At 42.2% G+C, this 10,484-nt stretch overlaps 1 long non-coding RNA gene across 1 annotated transcript; it reads left to right on the plus strand.

Moving 5' to 3' along the window:
* Window positions 1–425: 425 nt before the first annotated feature.
* LOC121399169 lies at window positions 426–8,499 on the plus strand. Its single transcript, XR_005964788.1, has 2 exons — window positions 426–778; window positions 7,848–8,499. It is a non-coding gene; the product is annotated as an uncharacterized LOC121399169 (long non-coding RNA).
* Window positions 8,500–10,484: the final 1,985 nt, after the last annotated feature.

Consider the following 10,484-nt stretch of genomic DNA (forward strand, 5'->3'; position numbering starts at 1 on the left):
TATCTATCTATCATCTATCTATCTATCTATCTATCTATCTATCTATCTATCTATCTATCTATCTATCGATCTATCATATTGCTGCTTTGGCACTTAGATAGATAGATAGATAGATAGATAGATAGATAGATAGATAGATAGATAGATAAATAAACTTTTTCTGCCAGCCAACTGGAATGTCTAAGTGCCAAAGCAGCAATATGATAGATCGATAGATAGATAGATAGATAGAGAGGTGATGCTAGATGATCGATAGACAGATAGACAGATAGACAGATAAAGAATAAATATGTAGATAGATAGATAGATGATAGATAGATAAACTTTTTCTGCCAGCCAACTGGAATGTCTATCTATCATCTATCTATCTATCTATCTATCTATCTATCTATCTATCTATCTATCTATCTATCCATCTCTCTATCTATCTATCTATCATATTGCTGCTTTGGCACTGAGACATTCCAGTTGGCTGCCTGAAAAAGTTTGTTCTGTCAGGGGCTTATGAATCCACAACCTTATAACTGTCACCTGGTAAAACTAATGGTCCCTAACTGTCAGCCTCTGACTCACAGCATGAATGACTTGCTTGCAGAAGGAAAATGTTGAGGATTAATGCCCATGGGATCCCCTCTACAAGCATTGATGTAAATGCTGAGGACAAGTAATCTGAAACAGAGGATGTGAGCTGGGGAGGCAGAGGGTCCTTCCTAGATCCCCTTTGGCTGCAGGGCGCCCACATTCGTGGGGTATTTTTCCTTGATAGTTATGCCACCAGGTAAGAAACTCACAAATACATAACTTATTAAATCTAGTCATATAGGATTGGTTGTGGAAGGTACAGAGTGCAGAGCTGTAGGGATCCCCAGCACTTTGAAGCCCCCTGTGCTCCCTCACTGAATGACTCCCTATTTTGTATTTCGCATAAGGTGCGGCTTATTTCTTTTCAATCTAAGAGCAGAAAGTGCTGAGCTTCTGGGCAAAAACAGCAGGCAAGTTGCAGAAAATAGGGTAACTATGAGTGTTTTTGCACTTTGCCCCATTCTTGATAGACGTAGGCTGAATTAAACCTCCACTATAGCTTGGTCTGTTAATTATTATTGATAATATTTTCCCTATAGGTTGGACATGGCTTTATAGGTGGAAATTCAAGATACTGACTACAGTTTGGAGATTGTGTACGTCCCTTAGCTTACATAGTATTATACAACAGTCGGATATTTACAGTTACAGTATTTAAAGTGTCTGTTTGTTTAAGCCCCAGCCCCAAAATTAATTCCATAGGGCAGAATAGGAGAGTGCTCCCGGCACAGCTCCAAGCCGCGTTCCTTCTGACTGATGTCTGCGGAGGCTTTGACTCTTCTCACCTCCTTGACAGGACTTGCCAAAAAAGGCAGGCGGCATTATGGATGGGTTCCTAATGTGCAGCGACAGCCCGGGCACCATGCTCCTCTTCAAGGTGTGATTGGGCTGCTGACTATTTTTAATAGGAATGACATATTCTGCGCTATAATGATGCCTTCACTCAGCCCGTGTCAAACTGAGTTACCTGATCGGCCCGCCGCATGCCAATGGAATATGAAAAATGTCCTCACTCAAAGTTCAGGAACATTTTTTTTTTCTGCATCTCCTCCTCCTCTTGATTGCAGTGTATCAGGAGGATTTTCTTTCAGCCTAGCATCCCAGCCAAGATAATAGCAGCGTCTTAAAGGAGAACTAAAGAAGTAGCTAGAAATGTGGTACATTATGTTTTGGGTTTATGTACCAGCCCAAGGCAACCACAGCCCTTTAGCAGTAAAGATCTGTGTCTTCAAAGATGCCCCAGTAGCTCCCCATCTTCTTTTCAGCTGATTCACAGATGCTCTGTGCTGCTGTCACTTACTGAGCTTAGGGAGCCACTCACAATATACAGTACACATAGAATAGAAATGTCACAATATAAGGCTGATTAGTAATTAATACAGATAATTACTACATGGCAGCACAGAAACCAGTGCAATTAGCATCAGAATTTAATAATCAGCAAACCTGTAGCATCAGCTTATATTACAGACCAACCTCATTTTCTGCTGGATAATTAGTGACGAGTAGGGATGTAACGAACCGCCGCCGATGTGTTCGCGAACGCCGTTCGCGAACACCGGCAAAATTTGCGAACAGTTCGCGAACTGTTCGCGAACTTCGATCATCCGAAAATCGTTCGATTCGAACGATCGAAGGATTGTAATCGTTCGATCGAACGATTTTCGTTCGAGTCGAACGATCGAAGCCATTGGATCGAATGATTTCATTCGATCCAATGCTTCGATCGTTCGATTCGAACGAAAATCCTTCGATTTTAGCGCTCGAATGGTCGAATGGTCGAACGATTTTGACGCGAACGCCTATTGGCGAACGTCGCGCGACGTTCGCGAACTTGCGGCGGACGCGAACAGCCGATGTTCGCGCGAACAAGTTCGCCGCCGAACAGTCCGCGACATCCCTAGTGACGAGCCCTAAGCTTAGTGGGGTTTAACCCAACCTGCATATCACTACCAGGTACATTTAGACCTGAGCTTTATGGGCAACTGATCACAATGTTATAGCCTAGGGGAGCCTGGACATTATTCTGCCCCTGTTTGAAAGGTAGAGAATGTTGCTCTGCATCCAACCTTCTATCTACTTAGCCTCTTTGTTAGAAGCAGGAGGGACTTTTTTTTCTGGTATCCCAGTCGGCCAGTCCAAGTCTGGGAAGAATAGAGTAAGATAAGGGGAGCCCATGCTGACTCAGGGAACTTCAAACTTAATTCAAAGTCCTGTGAAAGGGTTAAACTGTGATTAGTTTCTAAAGACACACAAGTGAACATTCTTAGCAAGCAGGAGAGATAACCCCTAGTAAAGTCAGCTCATAAAAAGGGGCTTATTAAGCTGTCTGGCCTGTGCCAACTTCTCCTCTCCTGATGAGGTGATAAAGGGGGAAATCCAGCAATGACATAAGTGAAACTGGGAGGGAGGGGAGCGTAGGGATTCACTCTGCCAAAATATTTTGCTTCACCACCCTGTCCAACTCTCCCTCCCTTAATGGCTTTTACATCTGCTCCCCATTTTGGTTGGGTGGAGTATGTGGACCTTGGCCCAAAACTGCTTTCTCGGTCTCTGGATAAATTGTGTTTTGTTTTAGGTGAAGACATCCAGGCCTCCTTTCTCTAATATGTGGGAGTTTTACCTCTGTAGCTGTATGATGTACCCACCCTTTGCTAAGTGTTCTGGACTGCATTTCCCACAAGTCCCTGTTACTTCCCTCAAATCTTTCTCTCTAGTTCAGTCCTAAAAGCAAGGCGCATGTTTTACATGGAGCTCATATATCACTCGTGTATAATAAGGGATAATGTACCCCCTGCTGTAAATGATAAGGATATTAATAGTCACGGAGGGGTTCTGTGACCATATAAAGGCACAAGGCTGCAGGCTGAGTTATACAGGAAGTCTGAATATCACTCATGTATTATAAAGGATAATGTACCCCCTACTGTAAATGATAAGGATATTAGAAGTCACTGAGGGGTTCTGTGACCATATAAAGGCACAAGGCTGCAGGCTGAGTTATACAGGGAACTCTGAGTATCACTCATGTATTATAAGGGATAATGTACCCCCCTATGCTTGTATTATCCCTTTAAGTAAATAAACTATTTTCTAAAGGGGTGCTACGTTAATAAAAGTACACATTGCATCCCATTAAATTCTCAGTCTCTGCCCTTAGAACAGATCTGTCAGGTATAAAATCACTTTAGCTCCCCGTTCTGTGCTCTGCTTTGATTCCCATTAATCCTGCGCTGTGCTCCCGTAAGTGTTGACATTGTCTATAAATCTCCCTTTATGAAATGTACCCAAAGTGCAGGCTGGAAAAGAAAGAAAAAATCATTTCACAGAAATACCCTGTTTAATAAACCTGTGGGGGAATTTGGCCCATCGAGTGCCATTCAGGAAATCGAACATTGGAAACAGATTAAAAAGAAGCGACTTTTGTGTTGGTGTCGAGGGCGGCGGAGCTGACAGTTACATAACGAGCGAGAGGAACCGGCAAGAGAAATAACTGTGTTTGTTTAATCAAAATTGAATTACGGAGGCGCTGGAAACACTCTGGCCTTTAGTGCTAACCAGCTTTTTTGGGAGGAAAGTGAGCAGTTTTTAGCAAACTGAACATCTGTTCTTTTTTATCATTTTTTTTTATTCTATAAAATTTTTATTCAATAAGCAATTCCTTTTAAATCACTGAGACTCAACATTTCTCCATCAATTTGCTTGAAGTATCTGCCGGTGCCTCTATAGGTTTCATATTCTTGTTTCTCAGCTGTACTTGCAATCATAGGGAAAGTATGTGCCCAGAACATTCCTTCTCTGTGTATTTTTATTTATATATATTAGGGATGCACCGAATCCACTATTTTGGATTCGGCCGAACCCCCGAATCCTTTGTGAAAGATTCAGCCGAATACCGAACCGAATCCGAACCCTAATTTCATTATGCAAATTAGTGGTGGGAAGGGGGAAAAAAATTTACTTCCTTGTTTTGTGACGAAAAGTCACGTGATTTCCCTCCCCATCCCTAATTTGCATATGCAAATTAGGATTTGGATTCGGTTCGGCCGGGCAGAAGGATTCGGCCGAATCCGAATCCTGCTGAAAAAGGCCGAATCTTGGCCGAATCCCGAACCGAATCCTGGATTCGGTGCATCCCTAATATATATTGGAAGGAGGTGCCATATTGTTTCCCTTAGACAGTACAGTATGAGGGTATAGCTTATTGTGTGCCCAGAACATTCCTTCTCTGTATATTTGTATTTATACATATGGGAAGGAGGTGCCATATTGTTTCCCTTAGACAGTACAGTATGAGGATATAGCTTATTGTGTGCCCAGAACATTCCTTCTCTGTATATTTGTATTTATACATATGGGAAGGAGGTACCATATTGTTTCCCTTAGACAGTACAGTATGAGGGTATAGCTTATTGTGTGCCCAGAACATTCCTTCTCTGTATATTTGTATTTATACATATGGGAAGGAGGTGCCATATTGTTTCCCTTAGACAGTACTGTATGAGGGTATAGCTTATTGTGTGCCCAGAACATTCCTTCTCTGTATATTTGTATTTATACATATGGGAAGGAGGTGCCATATTGTTTCCCTTAGACAGTACAGTATGAGGGTATAGCTTATTGTGTGCCCAGAACATTCCTTCTCTGTATATTTGTATTTATACATATGGGAAGGAGGTGCCATATTGTTTCCCTTAGACAGTACAGTATGAGGGTTTAGCTTATTGTGTGCCCAGAACATTCCTTCCAGGGGCGTAACTATAGAGGAAGCAGACACTGTGGCTGCAGGGGGGCCCAGGAGGTATAGGGGCCCCACGAGGCCCTAATTCATATACAATTTCAATAAATATTGGAGAAACAAGTCAACCTCTAAACATTTTGGGGGCCTGAAAAATAATTTGCTGTGGGGCCCAGTAATATCTAGTTACGCCACTGATTCCTTCTCTGTATATTTGTATTTATACATATGGGAAGGAGGTGCCATATTGTTTACCTTAGACAGTACAGTATGAGGGTATAGCTTATTGTGTGCCCAGAACATTCCTTCTCTGTATATTTGTATTTATACATATGGAAAGGAGGTGCCATATTGTTTCCCTTAGACAGTACAGTATGAGGGTATAGCTTATTGTGTTCCCAGAACATTCCTTCTCTGTATATTTGTATTGTACATATGGGAGGGAGGTGCCATACTAAAATAAGATGTAATAAAATAGGGATGTAAAGAGAAGATAATGGGAACTAACCCTGCAGTAATACCAAAGCATGAAATGAAGGCAGGGATTCCAGGGCAAAGGTGGGGTCCCGGTGTAAAGTTTGTCCTGTAAGTGCCCTTTCCCCAAGGCCAGTCCTCTCTTTGTCCCTTAATTCCAATATTGATATAAAGAGGGGGAAGGGTTTATTCCCCTCGAGTGATTGTGCTACACGGAAAGAGAAATAGCAGAATTTGTTTCCAGATGGGTTGTTGCTGTGTTGGGGAACTGGTGACAGCTCTTGGAATAAGGTCAGAAAACTGAGAATGTGTCAGGATTTGGGGATAGGAAAATGTTAACAAGAAAGAAAGCTGAATTAAAGGGCAAAAAATTAAAGAGATGGTTAACAACATATTCACATCAGTAATAGAGATGAAACAGATGTATATGCACATTACTGTGTGCCATGCATTATTTGTCTTACTACCCACAAACTAGATTTTATGATTTCCAAGCAAGAGCAGCAGCCATTTTTATGTAACAAACTGTAATGCTCTCATTCTCCAGTAGGTGGAACATCTATTCCTTTATATTATCACTAACTGTTACTGCAGCCTGTGTTGTATATTATGTGCATATATGATATGGGGGTTACACTGTGACAGTGGTTGGGGGAAAGATGGGGGTATATCTGTGCCTATATATTATACAGTTACATTATGTGCATATATGATATGGGGGTTACACTGTGACAGTGGTTGGAGGAAAGATGGGGGTATATCTGTGCCTATATATTATACAGTTACATTATGTGCATATATGATATGGGGGTTACACTGTGACAGTGGTTGGAGGAAAGATGGGGGTATATCTGTGCCTATATATTATACAGTTACATTATGTGCATATATGATATGGGGGTTACACTGTGACAGTGGTTGGGGGAAAGATGGGGGTATATCTGTGCCTATATATTATACAGTTACATTATGTGCATATATGATATGGGGGTTACACTGTGACAGTGGTTGGGGGAAAGATGGGGGTATATCTGTGCCTATATATTATACAGTTACATTATGTGCATATATGATATGGGGGTTACACTGTGACAGTGTTTGGGGGAAAGATGGGGGTATATCTGTGCCTATATATTATACAGTTACATTATGTGCATATATGATATGGGGGTTACACTGTGACAGTGGTTGGAGGAAAGATGGGGGTATATCTGTGCCTATATATTATACAGTTACATTATGTGCATATATGATATGGGGGTTACACTGTGACAGTGGTTGGGGGAAAGATGGGGGTATATCTGTGCCTATATATTATACAGTTACATTATGTGCATATATGATATGGGGGTTACACTGTGACAGTGGTTGGGGGAAAGATGGGGGTATATCTGTGCCTATATATTATACAGTTACATTATGTGCATATATGATATGGGGGTTACACTGTGACAGTGTTTGGGGGAAAGATGGGGGTATATCTGTGCCTATATATTATACAGTTACATTATGTGCATATATGATGCGGGGGTTACACTGTGACAGTGGTTGGGGAAAGATGGGGGTATATCTGTGCCTATATATTATACAGTTACATTATGTGCATATATGATATGGGGGTTACACTGTGACAGTGGTTGGGGGAAAGATGGGGGTATATCTGTGCCTATATATTATACAGTTACATTATGTGCATATATAAGTGTATTTATCCATGAACTGTTCCCCCTACTCATTACTTTGCTGGACCACCTCTGCTGGAAATGTTCTGTAAGAAATCCTTTCAGTGAAATAATATTGTTATATGATTCTCTCCAGTCTCCCACCCTAGAAATTTACAGCATGATTGTTTTGTCATGACCAGCGTCAATATTTCCACAGCTGGCCTTTTATTTTCACTTTAACATCTGTATGCCTTTGGTGTTCTTTACTTGACAAAACAGTTGAAATATGTTACTTTTGTACCTAATATTGTTTTGGCCATTCCTGCTGAATTGTGCTTAGTACAGGGGAATACCTATGCTGCCATAATATATTGTTTCTCTCTTTACAGACTATGAACAAACTTAGGGGACTGTTCCTGCTGAATTGTGCTTAGTACAGGGGAATACCTATGCTGCCATAGTTTGGTGTTTGTGGATGGGCCCTTCATTGAAACTAGGGATGGAAAACAGTGAAAGAGAAATAATTACACCATCTTGTTGTTAATGATTCTAAGAGACAACTACAAATGGAATATAAAGACAGCGAGGTACTGTTGCCCTTTAAACCTGAGCGCATCTCCTGTTGAGCAGGACCAGCAAGTGCAGGTGAATGGAATCCTATTAGGGGAGCGCATTAGCTGCAGGTTGTCAAGACAAACAAACAGCCAGACGGGCCCCCAGCCCCTGCACTCGGATAATCAATACCAGTTCTCTGTTACCCCAACAACAACTCCCTTCAACTCCCCGCTGAAGACGTCTCTGCTTCCCTCGCGCGCTGCAGGAGGCTACACAAACAAACTCTGCCCAACGCCGCAGCCTCGAAATCTAACGTTTGACAGTTTTTTGGAATCGGCGTCCGGATCTGAACCCTCGGCTGAAAGCTACAAAGGAAACTTTCTACAGTGGGGGTAGCGAGATTAAAGGGGAAGGCATCTCAAATATTCAATTTTCCACATATTATTATGATCAATTTTCCTATATAAATGAAAAATTTTTCCAGTGGTTTTAAAGTGGTTTTCAAATGTAAATACTACTGAAAGGAGTTCCGACCCTTTGTTATTCCTTGCACTTTTGGTTCTAAATACAAATACCAATGAGACAATGGGGCAAATTTACTAAAGGGCAAGTGACTAACGCTAGATAAAATTCGCCAGCGTGACTTCATTTTGGTACTTTGCCGATTTACTAATGGTCGTCGGCATAACTTCGCTGGTGAAGGAGATTGACTCTAGTGGTGCTTCACTCCCTAATGCCTGCCGAATTTGCACTCTAGCGAATGGACGTAACTACGCAAATATGTTGATTTTACTGAACATTACCTCTTGCGCCAGACTTGCCCTCGCCACCTCAGACCAGGCGAAGTGCAATAGAGTAGATCGGAGCTCCTCCAAGAATAGTTGAAAATGTCCCAAAAAACGCTGGCGACTTTTCATTTTTCAGGGTGATAGGCTGCAAAAGAGCGTACATTTTTTCTGGCGTACCCGGCTTCCCCCCTACATTTCCTTACATATGGCACCTAAACTATACACTGGGCTCATGTGTAGGGAAATATAACAACTTTATCTTATTAAGGTTTCCTGGGCTTGTGTAGTGTAATGTATTTGCTGCAACATATACGTCCATTCAACTTTAACTTCCTGTCGTATGCAAATGAGGCAACGTTAGCGCAACTTCGCTTTGCTTGCCGAATTAACGCTAGTGCAACATTTCCAGCATTCGGCTCTGTGGATGCAACTTGGGATTTTAGTGAATTAGTGTTGTCCTGGCAAATCTACACCTGGCGAAGTGTTGCGATGTGAGCGAAGCCGTCGCTGGCGAATTTTCGGAGGTTGGTGAGATGGGAACAGCTTGACTGTACAGAGATCTGACCAACTGAACCCCTGTGGGATGAATTGGAACCCCAGCTGTGGGCCTGATCCCCAACATCACTGCCCAACCTCTCTATTGCTCTTGTGGCTGAATGGAGGCAACTCCCAGCAACAATATTCCAACATCTAGTGGGAACCTTCCCAGAAGAGCAGGGGCTGTTATAGCAGCAAAGGAAGGTGTAACTTCATATTAATCTTACTTGGCTTAAGTATGCGATGTTGGGGGGCAGGTTCCATTCTCCGAAGTCACTTGTCTTCCTCTTTATCTTCTAATTTCCCTATTAATCCATTACCATTCCCTGTACCCCTGTGCTGGGGGTTGTTGCCATAGAGTGAATACTTCGGCTTTTAATGTTATTTATTCAGTAACGACCGCGGCATAAACTTTATTGGGCTGAAATGTATTTGTGCAAATGTCAGCTCCCCAGTAAAACAGCGTAATCAATGGTTTTAATCTCTCGCTGTTTCTCCTGCGCATGGAAATGCTGTCCTCAGGCTAAAATGTTATAACGGTGTGAGGAGTTTACTGCAGTGGAACAGATCAGGGTGCCCTTTTCCAGTATGACAGAAGGGGTGTGTGAGGGACGATATAATTGGTGGGAGGGTTAAAAAAGGTGTTTGGGGCAGGTAACGCCTGTTGGCGATGAGTGATATGGGCACTCTAGTTCCTCATGCCCCATTTCCCTGCCAACATGGACTCATCTAACCTCTCATCTCGCTCTGTGTCAGCCCAGACGGGCAGTCTTATTTCCCAGCATGCATTGTCTGCCGTTCTAACTGCCACATCTTCATAAAGCTGGAGCTTAAAGCTAAAATGGGATACTGTCATTGGAATTTTTTTAATCAGTTAATCGTGCTGCTCTAGCAGAATTCTGCAATGAAATCCATTTCTGAAAAGAGCAAACAGATTGTTTTATATTTAATTTTGAAATCTGACATGAGGCTAGACATATTGTGAGTTTCCCAGCTGCCCCCAGTCACGTGACTTGTGCTCTGATAAACTTCAGTCACTCTTTACTGCTTTACTGCAAGTTGGAGTGATATCACCCCCCTCCCTTTCCCCCCAGCAGCCTAACAACAGAACAATGGGAAGGTAACCAGATAGCATCTCCCTAACAC

This window comes from Xenopus laevis, chromosome 9_10S, assembly GCF_017654675.1.
Source record: "Xenopus laevis strain J_2021 chromosome 9_10S, Xenopus_laevis_v10.1, whole genome shotgun sequence".
Lineage (NCBI taxonomy): Eukaryota > Metazoa > Chordata > Amphibia > Anura > Pipidae > Xenopus > Xenopus laevis.